The sequence below is a fragment of the Scyliorhinus torazame genome, chromosome 2 (assembly GCF_047496885.1).
Source record: "Scyliorhinus torazame isolate Kashiwa2021f chromosome 2, sScyTor2.1, whole genome shotgun sequence".
In the NCBI taxonomy this organism is placed as follows: domain Eukaryota; kingdom Metazoa; phylum Chordata; class Chondrichthyes; order Carcharhiniformes; family Scyliorhinidae; genus Scyliorhinus; species Scyliorhinus torazame.
In genome coordinates this window covers 26,271,595-26,287,567 of record NC_092708.1, presented here as the reverse complement: position 1 = coordinate 26,287,567, position 15,973 = coordinate 26,271,595, and the positions used below count along the sequence as shown (strand labels likewise).

Sequence of the window (15,973 nt, the reverse complement as noted above, 5' to 3'; positions counted from 1 at the left end):
GTAAAGGATAAAACTGAGACACTTGGTTTCACAAGCAAATTGAACTGGGACACTCAACTGTTTAAGCTTTGACGCAAACGTCTCATTCAGGGGAGGTGACAGTATTAAGCACCCCTTGTAAACACCAAAGTGCTTGTGTCCACGGGGTCCTTGTTAACCCTTTGAGTATTGTAGAGGGGTGGAATTGAAAAGCAGTGATGTTTTGTGATACTTCTATGAAGTCCCGGCTAGACCACACTTCGATACCCGCACACAATTCTGATCTCCATGTGACAAAATGTATATAGAAGCATTGGAGAAGGGGCAAGATTATTTCCAAGGGTTGTCATAATCGCCGTAGAGATTAACAATGTTTAAAAACATAGCTGAAAAAATGACATGCAAAGGTTTCATGTTTTAAAACATTTACAGTAACAAATGACTTTAAAAGCACGATTGATTAAATGTTATTTTCCTTTTGTAGGCAAATTATACATTAAATTGCAGAGAGGAATATTTCCCTTTAATACTTATCACCCATGAACTCCCCATAGAATTACAGTCCTTTTAGCAAACAGTTCACAGTTGCTCCCAGGTTACAATGGGTTCCTGTATTACTGTTTCGCTGAGTAGTAGCTTCAAGTGACATCCTCCAGGTGTTTTCCTCAGTTGTCAATGTTTCTTCAATCCACCACCAGCGGTAAAGTCTGCTCTGACAACTCTTCTTCCCCTGGCTATGCCGAAAAAAATCTCTCGGAATCGTTAGAAGGCTGCAGCATGTAACTCTTCGGCTAGAGGCCATCCACCTCCCGTATCAGGCTGTGGTAGCTCACAAAGTCAAGCAGCCTTCTTTCTCTGTTGACCGCACAGTCTGTCTGTGGTATTCATTGATTTGTAGGGAAGCCTGTAACCTGATCTCAAAAATGGCTTCCTCTGCTCTCCCCCATGGCAATGTGAAACCTTGCATCTAGGTAGAAATGCTAATTAGCTATCCTTGAGCCCAGCTCTTTCTCATCCTAGAATTAAATGGACAGTTTGCAGCACAACGCTTTACAGCCCAATACCTACAACACCTTTCTGGGCCTTTGGGAGACTCAGAATCTTGTCAATGTAAACTCAAAGGCCGCTACTACTGTTCCTAAGTGTAAATACCTTGCACCTTCTTCTGAGTAAAACAATCCAAACCTTCCTTTGATCTCTAACAATTAAACCACCAAGCCTTACTCTTAGGCAGACAGCAGAACAAGTCACATGACCTGCCCTTCATTTACCCAGATTTACAAATACAGTCCCAAAATATCAGAATATCAGAACCGCGTTCTAAATTTCAGGACAGATTGAAGTGGCTGGATCTCCATTTTTTTGAGCCAAGAGGAGGTGGAGGGGTGAGTTAATTGACGCCTTTAAGACAATAAAAGGGTTTGTTAGAGTGGACGCAGGGAAGGTATTCCCACTTGTGGGGATGACCAGAACAGGCGGTCACAAATATAAGACAATAGGTCACAAATAGGGAATCCAGGGACCACAGGGAGGAGAGGATGTAGAACTCATAGAATTTACAGTGCAGAAGGAGGCCATTCGGCCCATCGAGTCTGCACCGGCTCTTGGAAAGAGCACCCCACCCAAGCCCACACCCCCACCCTGTCCCCATAACCCAGTAACCCCACCCAGCATTAAGGGCAATTTTTGGACACTAGGGGCAATTTAGCACGGCCCATCCAACTAACCTGCACATCCTTGGACCATGGGAGGAACCCGGGGCACCCGGAGGAAACCCACGCAGACACGGGGAGAACGTGGAGGCTCCGCACAGACAGTGACCCAAGCCGGGAATCGAACCTGGGACCCTGGCGCTGTGAAGCAATTGTGCTAACCACTATGCTACCGTTCTGCCCTAACTCACTACAACAGGAGTTGTTGAAGCTATTGGAATCGATGCATTTAAGGGGAAACTCGATGAGATAAAAAGGAATAGAGAGGGAAGGGTTTTAGCTTAGCTGCAGCGGGAGGAGGCTCATGTGGGGCACGGACCAGTTGGGCTAAACAACCCTTTTCTGTGGTGAACGTTGAATGTAATGCGGACAGACTTTGATCAAGTGGCCAATCGCTGGGCTGTGCTGAGTTACCTGCTCTCAGTCAGTTGGGGTGTCACAGAGGGGCCTCATAGATGGAGGGACTGAGGAGTAGGATTCTTTGTGAGTGGAATCAAGGGGTAGGCGGGAAGGTGGAATTGAGGTAGAAGATTATGCGTGAATCTTTTCAAAGGCGGAGCCGGCCCATGGAGGGGTATCGCTTGACCAACTCCTGCTCCAAGTTCCTGTGTTCATATATTCCTAAATCAGCCAAGATTTAGTCTGAGGATCCTGGGATTATATTCATTGGGGTTTAGGAGGTTGAGGGGAGATCTAATAGAAACTTACAAGATAATGAATGGCTTCGATAGGGTGGACGTAGGGAAGTTGTTTCCATTAGCAGGGGAGACTAGGACCCGGGGGCACAGCCTTAGAATAAAAGGGAGTCACTTTAGAACAGAGATGAGGAGAAATTTCTTCAGCCAGAGAGTGGTGGGTCTGTGGAATTCATTGCCACAGAGGGCGGTGGAGGCCGGGACGTTGAGTGTCTTTAAGACAGAAGTTGATAAATTCTTGATTTCTCGAGGAATTAAGGGCTATGGAGCGAGAGCGGGTAAATCAGAGTTGAAATCAGCCATGATTGAATGGTGGAGTGGACTCGATGGGCCGAATGGCCTTACTTCCGCTCCTATGTCTTATGGTAAGATATTACCTTTCCTGATCTCTATCCTGCCATGCTTCTTGGAATCTGATTAATGTGGTGTCACTGCGACTTCCGGGTGCGGCTATGCAGAGCTAGGTCGCATATTCGGCAGCTCCTGCTTGGAACGGACTTTTGGGCTCTTTTACAGGGCCCCCGCGGCATTTGTTTGACATTTCCCGGTGTGGGAAGAAGGCTGCAATATTCCCCCGACAGTGTCCCCCAGGAAGGGTATGTCTCTGGGTTGCCAGACACGGCAGAAACAGTAAAACATTTGGCTGCAACTGCAGGATAAACAGGGCCTCTTCCAGCATGCAGGTGGGGGAAGGGCAAGCTTAAAGCTGCAAGCTGACCTGAGGGCCTGTATCAAAAGTGAATTCTAGCAGCAGAGGGAACAACTGTGAAAAGACCTCATCAAGGCCACTGAAGGGACTTCCGGTTGCGGTGATGCCTAGCTAGCCGCACGCTTCGGCGGCTCCAGCTCCGACGGACCTTCGGGTCAGAAAGAGAGAAGTACAAGATGGCGGCGGAGAAAGCGCAGGCGACATGGGGGCCTGAGCAGGATGAAATTGTGAGACGGTGTGTGGAGCTGCTGAAGAGGGAGGTGCTGACCCCGTTGCTACAGGCAATTGAGGGGCTCAAGGAGACATTAAAGACCCAGGAGACAGAGCTCCGTGTGGTGGAGCAGAAGGTGACAGATATTGAGGACGAGATCCTGGGCCTGGCGGTTAAGACACAGACGCACGAGGCACTTCATAAAAAGTGTACTGAAAGGATCGAAGCCCTAGAAAATGGAGCGCGAAGGAAGAACCTTCGGATACTGGGTCTCCCTGAGGGTGTGGAAGGAGTGGACTGTGGAGCGTACGCAAGTACGATGCTGAGCTCACTGATGGGTGCTGAGGCCCCTACGGGCCCCTTGGAGGTGGAGTGGGCAAATCGGATTCCGGCGAGAAGACCAAAAGCGGGAGAACCACCCAGGGCGATAATCGTGCGATTTTACCGCCTTAAGGATAGAGACGAGGTCCTGAGATGGGCTAAAAAGGTGCGGAGTAGCAGATGGGAGAATGCAGTGGTACGGGTATACCAGGATTGGAGTGCGGAGGTGGCGAGAAGGAGGGCGAGCTTCAACCGAGCCAAAGAGGTGTTGCATAAAAGGAAGGTGAAGTTCAGGATGCTGCAGCCGGCAAGACTATGGGTCACGTATCAGGAGAGACACCATTATTTCGAGACGGCGGAGGAAGCATGGACCTTCATCAAAGAAGAGAAATTGGATCGGAACTGAGGGACTGATGCTGCAGGAAATGTTATTGTTAATGTTATGGTTGAAGTTAATTGAGAAGTAAATTGGGAAGGGGGGAGACATTGGGGAAATGTGGGCGCCGGTGAGGGGGGAAAGACGGGACATAGTTGGAGAATGGGGAAGGGGAGGGGGAGGGGAAAGGGAGCTGCGCCATAAGAGGCGGGTCAGGTAAAGGGATGTTCCCGCGCCAGAAAGAATAAGGCGGGAAGACAGGCGCAAGGCGGATGGGAGTTCTCCACACGGGGGGGTCGAGGAGTGAGCAGGAGTAGCCGGGGTCAGTTGAAGTCAGCTGACTTACGGAAGTAATATGGGGGGAGCAATCATGCTAGAAAGAGATCTAGCGGGGAGGGGGGGAGGGAGGGGGACGGGGGGGGGGGGGACAACTGGGTTGCTGCTGTGAAAATTCAAAAGGAAATGGCGAAAGAGTGGGTGGGCGGGGATGGTGTGCGACGCTGGGGGAGCGAGCGGGAGCGCGGAGGCGGGATATGGGACTGGCCTAGAGAAGGTAATGGCTAGTCGACACGGGAGGGGGGCAGGTAGCCCCCTAGTGAGGCTGATCACGTGGAACGTGAGAGGCCTGAACGGACCGATAAAAAGGGCCCGAGTGCTCGCGCATTTGAAAGGACTAAGGGCAGACGTGGTTATGCTCCAAGAGACGCACCTAAAGGTGGCGGACCAAGTTAGGCTAAGGAAAGGATGGGTGGGACAGGTGTTCCACTCAGGACTGGACGCAAAGAATAGAGGGGTGGCCATTTTGGTGGGGAAATGGGTAGCATTTGAAGCAAAGAACATCGTAGCAGATAGCGGAGGTAGATATGTAATGGTGAGTGGCAGGCTGGAGGGAATGGAGGTCGTGTTGGTTAATGTGTATGCCCCAAACTGGGACGATGCGGGATTTATGAGACGGATGCTGGGGCGTATACCGGACCTGGAGGTAGGAAACTTGATTTTAGGAGGGGACTTTAATACGGTGCTGGACCCGGGGCTAGATAGATCCAGCTCAAGGACCGGAAGAAGGCCGGCAGCGGCCAAGGTACTTAAGGGGTTTATGGACCAAATGGGGGGAGTGGATCCATGGCGATTTCTTAGACCTAGGGCTAGGGAGTTTTCCTTCTTCTCCCATGTCCATAAAGTGTACTCCCGGATAGATTTTTTTGTTTTGGGAAGGTCGTTGATCTCTAGGGTGGAAGAAGCTGAGTACTCAGCCATAGCGGTTTCGGATCATGCCCCACATTGGGTGGACCTGGAATTAGGAGAGGAAAGGGAGCAGAGAACACTCTGGCGATTAGATGTGGGACTGATGGCGGATGAGGGAGTGTGTGCAAGAGTGCGGGGGTGTATTGAGAGATACCTGGAGGTCAATGACGACGGCGAGGTCCCTGTGGGAGTGGTATGGGAAGCACTAAAAGCGGTGGTCAGAGGAGAGCTGATCTCCATTGGGGCCCACAAAAGGAAAACAGAGGCCAAGGAAAGGGAAAGATTACTGGGGGAGATTTTAAGGGTGGATAGGGAATTTGCAGAGACCCCGGAGGAGGAATTGTACAGGGAGAGGAGACGACTCCAGACGGAATTTGACCTTCTGACCACCAGAAAGGCGAAGGTACTGTGGAGGAAGGCACAGGGGAGGAGGTATGAATATGGGGAAAAGGCCTGTTGGCTCATCAATTGCGAAAGAGGGCAGCAGCGAGGGAGATAGGAGGAATTAGAGACGAAAGGGGAGACACGGTGCGAAGGGCAGGAAAGATAAATGAGGTGTTCAAGACCTTCTATGAGGAACTGTATAGGTCTCAACCCCCAGAGGGAGAGGAGGGGATGCGGCAGTTCCTGGACCAATTGAGGTTCCCGAAAGTGGAGGAGCGGGGGGTGGTAGGCCTGGGGGCACCGATTGGGGTGGACGAGGTTATTAAGGGACTGGGAAGCATGCAAGCAGGGTAGGCCCCAGGACCAGACGGGTTCCCGGTGGAGTATTACAGAAAATATGTGGACTTGTTGGCCCCGTTGATGGTGAGGACGTTCAATGAGGCCAGGAAAGGGGGGACTCTACCCCCGACGATGTCGGAGGCGACGATATCGTTAATTTTGAAGAGGGATAAAGATCCGTTGCAGTGCGGGTCCTATAGACCCATTTCATTATTGAAAGAGGACGCCAAATTGTTGGCAAAGGTACTGGCATCGAGGATAGAGGACTGTGTCCCGGGGGTGGTGCACGAAGACCAGACAGGGTTCGTAAAAGGGAGACAACTGAATGTTAACGTGCGACGACTATTAGGGGTGATAATGATGCCCCCAGTGGAGGGGGAGGCAGAGATAGTGGCGGCAATGGACGCAGAGAAGGCATTTGATAGGGTGGAGTGGGAGTATTTATGGGAAGTGTTAAGGAGGTTTGGGTTTGGGAACGGGTTTATTAGCTGGGTTAGACTTCTTTATGGGGCTCCAACGGCAAGCGTAGTTACAGGTCGACATAGATTGGAGTATTTCCGACTATATAGGGGAACAAGACAGGGATGCCCGCTGTCTCCATTGTTGTTCGCGTTGGCAATTGAACCTCTGGCCATGGCGTTGAGAGACTCCAGGAAATGGAGAGGGGTGATTAGAGGGAGAGAAGAACACCGAGTCTCGTTATACGCGGATGACCTATTGTTATACGTGTCGGACCAAGCGGGGGGGCTGATAGAGGTTATGCAAATTTTGAGGGGGTTCGGGGATTTCTCGGGGTATAGGCTAAACATGGGAAAGAGTGAATTATTTGTGATACATCCAGGGGACCAGAGTAGAGAGATAGAAGGCTTGCCTCTAAGGAAAGTGGAAAGAAACTTCCGATACCTGGGGATTCAGATCGCTAGGAGCTGGGGAACCTTGCACAGACTTAATCTGACACGGTTGGTAGAACAAATGGAGGAGGACTTCAAGAGGTGGGACATGCAGCCTCTATCGCTGGCGGGCAGGGTGCAAGCAATTAAGATGATGGTCCTCCCGAGGTTCTTATTTGTATTTCAATGTCTCCCTATACTAATCACCAAGACCTTTTTTAATAAAATAGACAGGAGCATCACGAGCTTCGTGTGGGCAGGGAAAGTTCCGAGAGTAAGGAGGGGGTTCCTTCAGCGTAGTAGGGACAGAGGAGGATTGGCACTACCGAACTTGGGCGATTACTATTGGGCCGCCAATGTGGCAATGATACGTAAATGGATGATGGAGGGTGAGGGAGCGGCGTGGAAAAGACTGGAGAGAAAGTCCTGTAAAGGGACGAGTTTAGAGGCGCTGGTGACGGCGCCGCTACCGATCTCACCTAAAAAGTTTACCACGAACCCGGTGGTGGCGGCAACATTGAATATCTGGGGACAGTGGAGGCGACAGAGAGGGGTGCGGGGAGCCCTGGTGGGGTCCCCAATCAGGAACAACCATAGGTTCGCCCCAGGAAGAATGGATGGAGGATTTCAGAGCTGGTACCAGTTGGGAATTAGGCGGGTGGGAGATTTATTTATAGATGGGACTTTTGCGAGCTTGGGAGCATTGGAGGAAAAGTATAAGTTGCCCCGGGGAAATTTCTTGAGATATATGCAGGTGAGGGCGTTTACTAGACAACAGGTGAGGGAATTTCCGTTGCTCCCGACACAGGGGATACAGGACAGGGTGCTTTTAGGGGTGTGGGTCGGAGAGGGCAAGGTGTCAGAGATTTACCGAGAGATGAGGGAAGAGAGGGAGGAGTCGGTGGGCGAACTAAAAGGAAAGTGGGAAGAAGAACTAGGGGAGGAGATAGAGGAGGGTATGTGGGCTGATGCCCTAAGCAGGGTAAATTCCTCTTCCTCATGCGCCAGGCTTAGCCTGATTCAATTTAAGGTGCTACATAGAGCACACATAACGGGAGCAAGATTGAGCAGGTTCTTTGGAGTGGAGGACAAATGTGGGAGGTGTGGCGGGAGCCCGGCAAACCACGCACATATGTTTTGGGCGTGCCCGGCACTGGAAGGGTATTGGAAGGGGGTGACGGGAGTGATTTCGCGGGTGGTGAAGGCCCGGGTCAAACCAGGCTGGGGGTTAGCTCTATTTGGAGTTGCGGAAGAGCCGGGAGTGCAGGAGGCGAAAGAGGCCGATGTTGTGGCCTTTGCGTCCCTAGTAGCCCGGCGCAGGATCCTACTCATGTGGAAGGAGGCGAAACCCCCCGGACTGGAGGCCTGGGTAAATGATATGGCGGGGTTCATTAAACTGGAGCAGATAAAGTTTGCCCTGAGAGGATCGGCTCAAGGGTTCACCAGGCGGTGGCAGCCATTTCTCGACTACCTAGGGGAACGTTAGAGGGAAGACAGATGACCAGCAGCAGCAACCCAGGGGGAAGGGGGGGAGGAGGGGGGAGGGGGGGGTTTAGTTTAGTTTAGGTCAAAGATTAAGGGGTTTTGTTACTTGTGTATTGTTAAAAATTTCTGTATTGTTATTGTTGCGTTTGCTTTGTAAGAGGGGAAAAATTGTTGTTTGGGAAAAAAATTTCAACAAAACATATTTTTTAAAAAAATGTGGTGTCACTGCAAGAGTTAAGGATTCAGTTCTAACTAACTGCCACGCAAGAGTTGAGGGTTCAGTTCTCTGACGGGGAGGTGGTCCAGTTTTGTTTTGCTGGTGGCCACTGCCTATTGGAAGCTGATTCCTGTTTTATTGTTTGAAATTTGGTATTCTTGCATTTGTCCTGATGAGTGCAAGAGGCAAAACTTTGGCATATGTCTGCCTTTTCAGAAAGTTCTGTGCTACCTGGTGACTATGTGCATTTCCTGCTTGTTAAGGTAATTGGCAATAGAACCAGGTAGAAAATGAGGAGAATTATTTTAGCAGCAGTGCTGTTGTGATGGGGAATGGGCTACATGAAAGAGCAGCTGAATTAGATTGAATTGGAAATTTCAAAAGGCAATTGGATAATTACTTGAATATTAATATTGCGGGGGAAATTGCGGGGCTACAGGAGAAAGAGTAAATGACAATCCTATTCATGACGAATACATGAATAGGATGAGAATAGAGGGATACGGACCCCGGAAGTGTAGAAGATTTTAGTTTAGACGGGCAGCATGGTCGGCGCAGGTTTGGAGGGACGAAGGGCCTGTTCCTGTGCTGTACTTTTCTTTGTTCTTTGTTCTTTGAATCGGACTAATTGAATAGCTTTGACAAAGGGTCATCTGGACTCGAAACGTTAGCTTTTTTCTCTGCCTACAGATACTGCCAGACCTGCTGAGATTTTCCAGCATTTTCTTTTTGGTTTCAGATTCCAGCATCCGCAGTCATTTGCTTTTATCCAGGACTAATTGAATAGCTCTTTCAACGGGCAGGGACATGAACAATGGGTTGAATGGCCTCCTTCTGTCGTGTACGATTCTATGATTCCACCTCCCAGGCCGACAACCTCCACCACCTAGAAGGACAGGAGCATCAAGTGTTTGGGAACACCACTACCTGCAAGTCCCCCACCAAGACACACACCATCCTGACTCGGACGTAGGGGCGTGATTCACCCAGAAAATGACTAAGGGCGCGATTCTCTGGCCTCGTTGCACACTCGCTGGAGTGGAACAAGGCCGGTGACTACAAGGAGAGGCTGAAACGAGACCCAGGGCAGGCGTCAAACAGTCTGTGATGCAAATGGCCCACACCCCTCAACAAAATCGGGGTATCACTGTAGCGTAGCAAGAAACCAATTTTCACCACTTAAGCCCCATTTCCATACAATTAACGAGAGCCACCCTTTATCGAACGGCCTCTCCAGCAAGTGGTCACTCGGGCACCGATTAGTACTCCTTCCGAAAAATGTGAATCTGGTGGAAGGGGAGCCGAGGAGGTGCGTAGCCATCTTTGCTCATGGGCAAAGCCCAGTGCTCAGGGGTGGGATGGGGGAACCCTTGCCTGGGGCGGTGAGGGGGCCACCCTCCGCCAGGGTGGGCTGCCATGGGAGTGTGGGGGGGGGGAACTGAGGGGAGCAACCAGGGGGCAACCACACGCGACACCACCATGCCAACCCCTGGATTGTGTACCCATTCCAGGGTCAACCCCTGTCCCTGCCTGTCTGCTCCACCGACCACCCATAACCCCCACCGACTGCTGAGGGCCTCTGGCCACGCGGCTGAAGGCTCTCGCTAATAGGGAATTGGCAATTGTGGTTAAGTGAGCATTTGAAATGAAATGAAATGAAAATCGCTTATTGTCACAAGTAGGCTTCAAATGAAGTTACTGTGAAAAGCCCCTAGTCGCCACATTCCGGCACCTGTTCGGGGAGGCTGGTACGGGAATTGAAACGTGCTGCTGGCCTGCCTTGGTCTGCTTTCAAAGCCAGCGATTTAGCCCTGTGCTAAACAGCCTCGAACATAAACCAAGAGGATTCCTGTTTGTGGGTGGGCCATGTAACATGTGGGAGTTATTACCTAGCATCCCAATCACAACTTGATGCCTACACACTGCCTAAATACTGCGGGAGGCAGCACCACACATGCAGCAGCCAACATTCGAACGCCAGTGATCCTCGATGTGCCTGGCCCTCCGAGCTCTAACTATGTCTAGGATGCCCATCAGAGGTGGAGGCAGCCAGCTGCTTACCTCATCCCGTGGCGGGCATCCTCTGGGGGCTCTGAGTCCGGAGGGCCCCTGCTCACTTGTCAGTGGCACATGCACAGCTGTGTCGCCCTGTCCCGTGTGCTGACTGTCAGAGGCGGCCTCATCAGAGGTTTGTGCCCCGCTGCCCCTGCATCATCTGGCTCTGCCAGCCCTGGCAGCTCCCCATGGTCTGCACCATCGTGTCGACGCCCTCGGCGATGCCCCGCAGTGACAGGCCCATGCTCTGCGCCGCCTCAGCAATGCCCACCTGCGACTGGGACAAGCTCCGCGGTGTCTCGGCCATGCCCATCTGAGAGTGGGACATGTCCCGCTGAACCTCATCAAGGTCGGCCTGGTACTGGGTCACATCCCCCAGTGAGTCGGACATTCTGCCGAGACCCTCAGTCATGGCTGTCATCAACTGCGCGACGCCTCGGACACCTTCATGGTGCCGATGTTGTGCACCAGTCTCTCCACTGCGGTCGTCACCCTAGCAGTGTTGGCCTCAGTGCCAAGCATTGCTGGAGCCATCTCCAGCGCCTGCAGCCTCTGGGACTTCGCCAAGCGGCTGTGGATCGGCTGGAGTGATGCTGTCATCTCCCTCTGAATGTTCCGGCTGCTCCTTAACGTCTCCATCAGCTCCGGGATGACCCCTTCCACAGGCTCAGCATCAGGCTGGGACCCAGCTGGGTCCTGGGATCAAGCAGCCCTCCGATTGCTGTCTCACCTGGGGGTTCCTGCCTCCACCTGATGTGCGTCAGCAGCTGTGTGGTGCTCACTGGATTGTTCCCCAGAAGCCTGGCCACTAATATTTCCCACCGAGGAGCGTGTATCTGCGCTGGGGGGTGGGGGGGCGGGGGGTGACAGCTGCGACGCGACTGTTAAGGTCGCATCCACGGAGCTCTCTTCTGAGGTGGTCTCACGGGAGGCTGGAGAGAGGGCCGCCCGAGATGGGCCGGTGCCAACGGCTGGAGGACCTGCGGGAGAATGGACATGTGGTCAGTGGGAGGGATGGGTCAGTCAGTAAGGCGACAACAACTCACGTTTGACAGGTCCTCCAGGTGGGGCCCACTGGTTCCTCGTCTCTGCGGCTTCCACCAGCCTCTGCGTTAGTGACCGCCCTGTCCTCGCCCACCCCAGTCACTTCCAGGGCCCGCTCCCCGAAGGTGGTGAAGATTCTCATGTCCGGCACACCACCGCCAGTCTGGGCCTCCTCCCGGCGATTGTGGGAGAGCTTTCCCTGAGGAGACACAGAGAGGCCATCATTAGCCACAGGTGTGGTTCACAGTGGTGGTGGTGGAGGGGGGTAGGTGTGAAGGAAGTGTTGGGGGGGTTGAAGGGAGAGGGGGGCATGAGGGCGGGTTATGGGTCACATGGGGAGATGGAGGTAGATGCTCACGCGGGGGCGGAAAGGGCCCGGTGGCCCGGGGGGGGGGGGGGGGGGGGGGGGGGGGGGGGGGGGGGGGGGGGGCTGAACGCTGGGAAGCTTGCGATAGTTCCTGCTCACTACCCACTTAGAAATCTTAATGGAGAATCGTGCCCTAAGTGTCATTTTGGGAGAGTTTGGCGGGGTCTTTTCCGCTGTCTTTTTGGAGTGAGATCCAGATCTGGATTCACCCACCCTTAGGGCAAAATTCCCTGCTTGGGAAACTCTTATGTCCTGCCTCTGAAGTTGAATTGCTACTGATCTGCAATCCCGCTGGTAGCACTTCACCATCCCTCGCCAAGCAAATTAATGCATGGCGAGGATTACGAGCGATTCCCGAGGAAATCCCGCTATCGGGCCGTGATTTTCAGTGGGCAGCCTAATAGCGAGGCCCCACACTGGCCAACTCCTGGATTTTCTGGGTCCCCCCCTCCAAGTACGGGGGTGATCTGACCCGCCACCCCGCACAGAGACCCCCACGTAGGCTGGTGGTGCAAGGTTGGCATGACCAGGGTGCCTGGGTGCCAGGTTACTACTCTGCCCTGTCTCCGATCACCTGGGGGGCTCTACTAGTCTCTGAGATTGGCAGAGTGTCCAGCTTTCCGCTAACAAGATCGAGCAGCACTCGCTCAGCAAACCCCAGCCAGCTCGCAACAATGGCTCTGAGGAGACCAGCCCCAAGGTTCGGGGACGTTGACCTGGGGAGGTCGCTAGACACAGTGGAGACCAGGAGGGATGTCCTGTTCCCCCGAGGGCCCCGGGAGGGTCAGCCGCAGGGCAGCCAGCGCTGCCTGTTGTGGAGACCAGTACCAATCAGCGCCGGGTTGATGCCAGGTCGATGTGGCCGGTGGCTCTTGGGAGCGAGGAGAATGCGGCCTCAACCTGGCTGCACATGTTCAACTGAACCCAATGGTCAATTAAATATGACTATCTGGATCATGCCCAGTGAGGATGTAATCGAGATCGCGGCGGGCACCGGGGCCAGGTAACTCACACGTGGTTTTGTGCCTGGCGCAAAACCTCTCCTGTGATGTACCTGGCGCGCCCCAAAATCCTCCCTAACAGCACTGTGGGTGTACCTGCACCATAAGGACTGCCGTCGTTGAAGAAGGCAGCTCTCCATCACCTTCTCAAAGTTAGGGATGGGCAACAAACGCTGACTATTCCCACATTTGGAGAATTAATCCAGTGGACAGTGAGGATAGGGTGGGACTCAAATCTACGATAGCAGGCGTCGTGCTGTCGTGGTGCCAAAGCTGGATAACGCGGCTCACATTGCAGAATCGCATCTGTGTCTGGTGGTTATCATAGATTATCATACAATTTACAGTGCAGAAGGAGGCCATTCGGCCCATCGAGTCTGCACCGGCTCTTGGAAAGAGCGCCCTACCCAAGCCCATACCTCCACCCTATCCCCATAACCCAGTAACCCCACCCAACACTAAGGGCACTTTAGGACACTAAGGGCAATTTATCACGGCCAATCCACCTAACCCGCACATCTTTGGATTGTGGGAGGAAACCGGAGCACCCGGAGGAAACCCACGTACACACGGGGAGAACGTGCAGACGCCGCACAGACAGTGACCCAAGCCGGAATCGAACCTGGGACCCTGGAGCTGTGAAGCAATTGTGCTATCCACAATGCTACCGTGCTGCCCATAGTGTTGACTCTATGGAGCTTGCGCACCAGCAAGACGCATTAGTGGGCAGGAACATGGGAAGAGGAAAGTAACAGTGTTGGTTTTACAGCGGCTGACTGGAGGTAACGAGGGCGGAGGATTCCCGTCCAGGCTGCAGGACAGCGAGTGGCCTGGGCTGCTCTCTGACAGCTGTTGGTTTCCACCCCTGGGACTGATTTCCGTAGACAGTCAATGCCGACTCCCTCACTGGGAGGACGTCCCTAAATCCCAGAGATCCTGTTAATCTGTCACAGGGAACTGCTGCAGAATTCCCACAGGTCTCCTGAAATGCCTCCAAAGCACTCAGGGCCTAGTTTACTTTATACGTCAATACCCACTCTCTCAGTCATCACCACTCTATTAGGAATACTCGTGATAATTTAACCTCACTCTATTTTAAACTATCACAACCTCACTTACATCCAGGGGAAAAGCCTTCCACTCACAGATTACCTTGGCATGCCTCTCAGGAACATTGTAAAGCATTTTCAAATAAAATGAAGCAATTTGGAAGAGCGAACACATACCACGCAACGTCCCGGCACATAGGAGGCCATTCAGCCCAGCATGACTGTGTTGGCTCACTGAAAGAGCAATCCAATTAAGCTGACTTTGTAAAATTCTTTCCTCGGACGTGGGTATGACTGGCACAGTCAACGTTCGTTGCCCATCCCGAAATGCCCTCGGGGACAGTTACCAGTCAACCTTGTGTAGGCCGGACTTCGGAAGGGACCTTATTGAGTCAGATATTTCAGAGCAATCGATGATGATTGTCATGGTCACCATCATCAGGACTAGCTTCTATACAATAAAGATTATTTATTTCTTTATTTTTATTCCACATTTTTTAAATTAACCAACTGAATTCAAATGGCACCAGCTGCTCTGGTGGGATTTGCACCCAGTATTGCCAGGGGGAGGTCCCCGGGGGAGGGAGGGAGGGGGCAGTGCCAGGGGTAGGTGATTGCATGGGAGCCAAGATTCTGGGAGTGGGGGGGGGAGGGGAACAAGTGTGAGAAGGGAGGCGGTCAATGCAGGATTGAGGGTGTTGTACCTAAATGCACGCCGTATACGGAACAAGGTAAATGAGCTGGTTGCGCACATTGCAATTGGCCGGTATGATGTTGTGGGCGTCACAGAGATGTGGCTGCAAGGGGATCAGGGCTGGGATCTAAATACCCAAGGATATGTGTCCATTCGAAAGGACAGGCAGATGGGCAAAGGGGGCGGGGCTGCATTGATAGTAAGGAATGAAGTTAAATTGATAGCCAGGACCGATATAGGATCAGATGGCATAGAATCTGTGTGGGTAGAGTTGAGGAATCACAAAGGTTAAAAAGACCCTGATGGGAGTTATGTACAGGACCCCCACAGCAGTAAGAGATCCTGCGTTGCTATTCGAAAAAGAACAGGCGTGTCCCGACTGACAATCTGGTCATTTATTTCCATAATCTTTATTATTGTCACAAGTAGGCTTACATTAACCCTGCAATGAAGTTACTGTGAAAAACCCCTATTCGCCACATTCCGGCGCCTGTTCGGGTACACTGAAACCGGAGCGCCCGGAGGAAACCCACGCAGGCACGTGGAGAACGTGCAGACTCTGCACGGACAGTGACCCCAGCGAGAATCAAACCTGGGACCCTAGTGCTGTGAAGCAACAGTGCTAACCACTGTGTTACTGTGCCGCCCCATTGTTAGGGTGGCATGGTGGTGCAGTGCTTAGCACTGCTGCCTACGTTCAATCCCGGCTCACTGGGTCACTGTCCGTGTAGAGTTTGCACATTCTCCCCGCGTTTGCATGAGTTTCGCCCCCACAACCCAACGATGTGCAGGGTAGGTGGATTGGCCGCGCTAAATTGCCCCTTAATTGGAAAAAATGAATTGGGTACTCTAAATTTATTATTAAAAATTATTTCTTTGTTTGCTTGGCTGCTGTCTTTCCTCCACTACCACAGTGACTTCACTTCAAAAGTACCCCTTGATTGGACAGCTCTGTGAGGCCAGTTTAAACCACGGTTGAAGAGCTATTTCATTGGACAAAGGGGTTTGCCGCTGGCAGCCTGGCTATCTCCAGCGTTTCCACCACGTCCTCAGCTGAGGAGCAGAATCCCGAAGCGGAGATAGGGTTAATAATCAGCAAGTGCGCTGCAGTCTCTGAATCGCTGGGTGGGAATTTTTATTAGAAGCCGGATTTCAGTCATCACTTGGCCGTCTGGGATGTGCAGCACAGTGACTGGGAAG

At 52.4% G+C, this 15,973-nt stretch overlaps 1 protein-coding gene across 4 annotated transcripts in view; it reads right to left on the bottom strand.

The window, feature by feature from the left end:
* The window catches only part of arhgef49 (Rho guanine nucleotide exchange factor 49), a 379,760-nt gene that overhangs the window by 209,488 nt on the left and 154,299 nt on the right, over nt 1–15,973 (bottom strand). The window contains exon 2 of one of the 4 annotated variants that reach the window (XM_072469710.1): nt 11,665–11,861. The exons of the other annotated variants lie outside the window; for them this stretch is intronic. The gene's annotated coding sequence lies outside the window, so the exon portion shown is untranslated. The remainder of the gene's footprint in view (nt 1–11,664; nt 11,862–15,973) is intronic. 4 annotated transcript variants of the gene reach the window in all.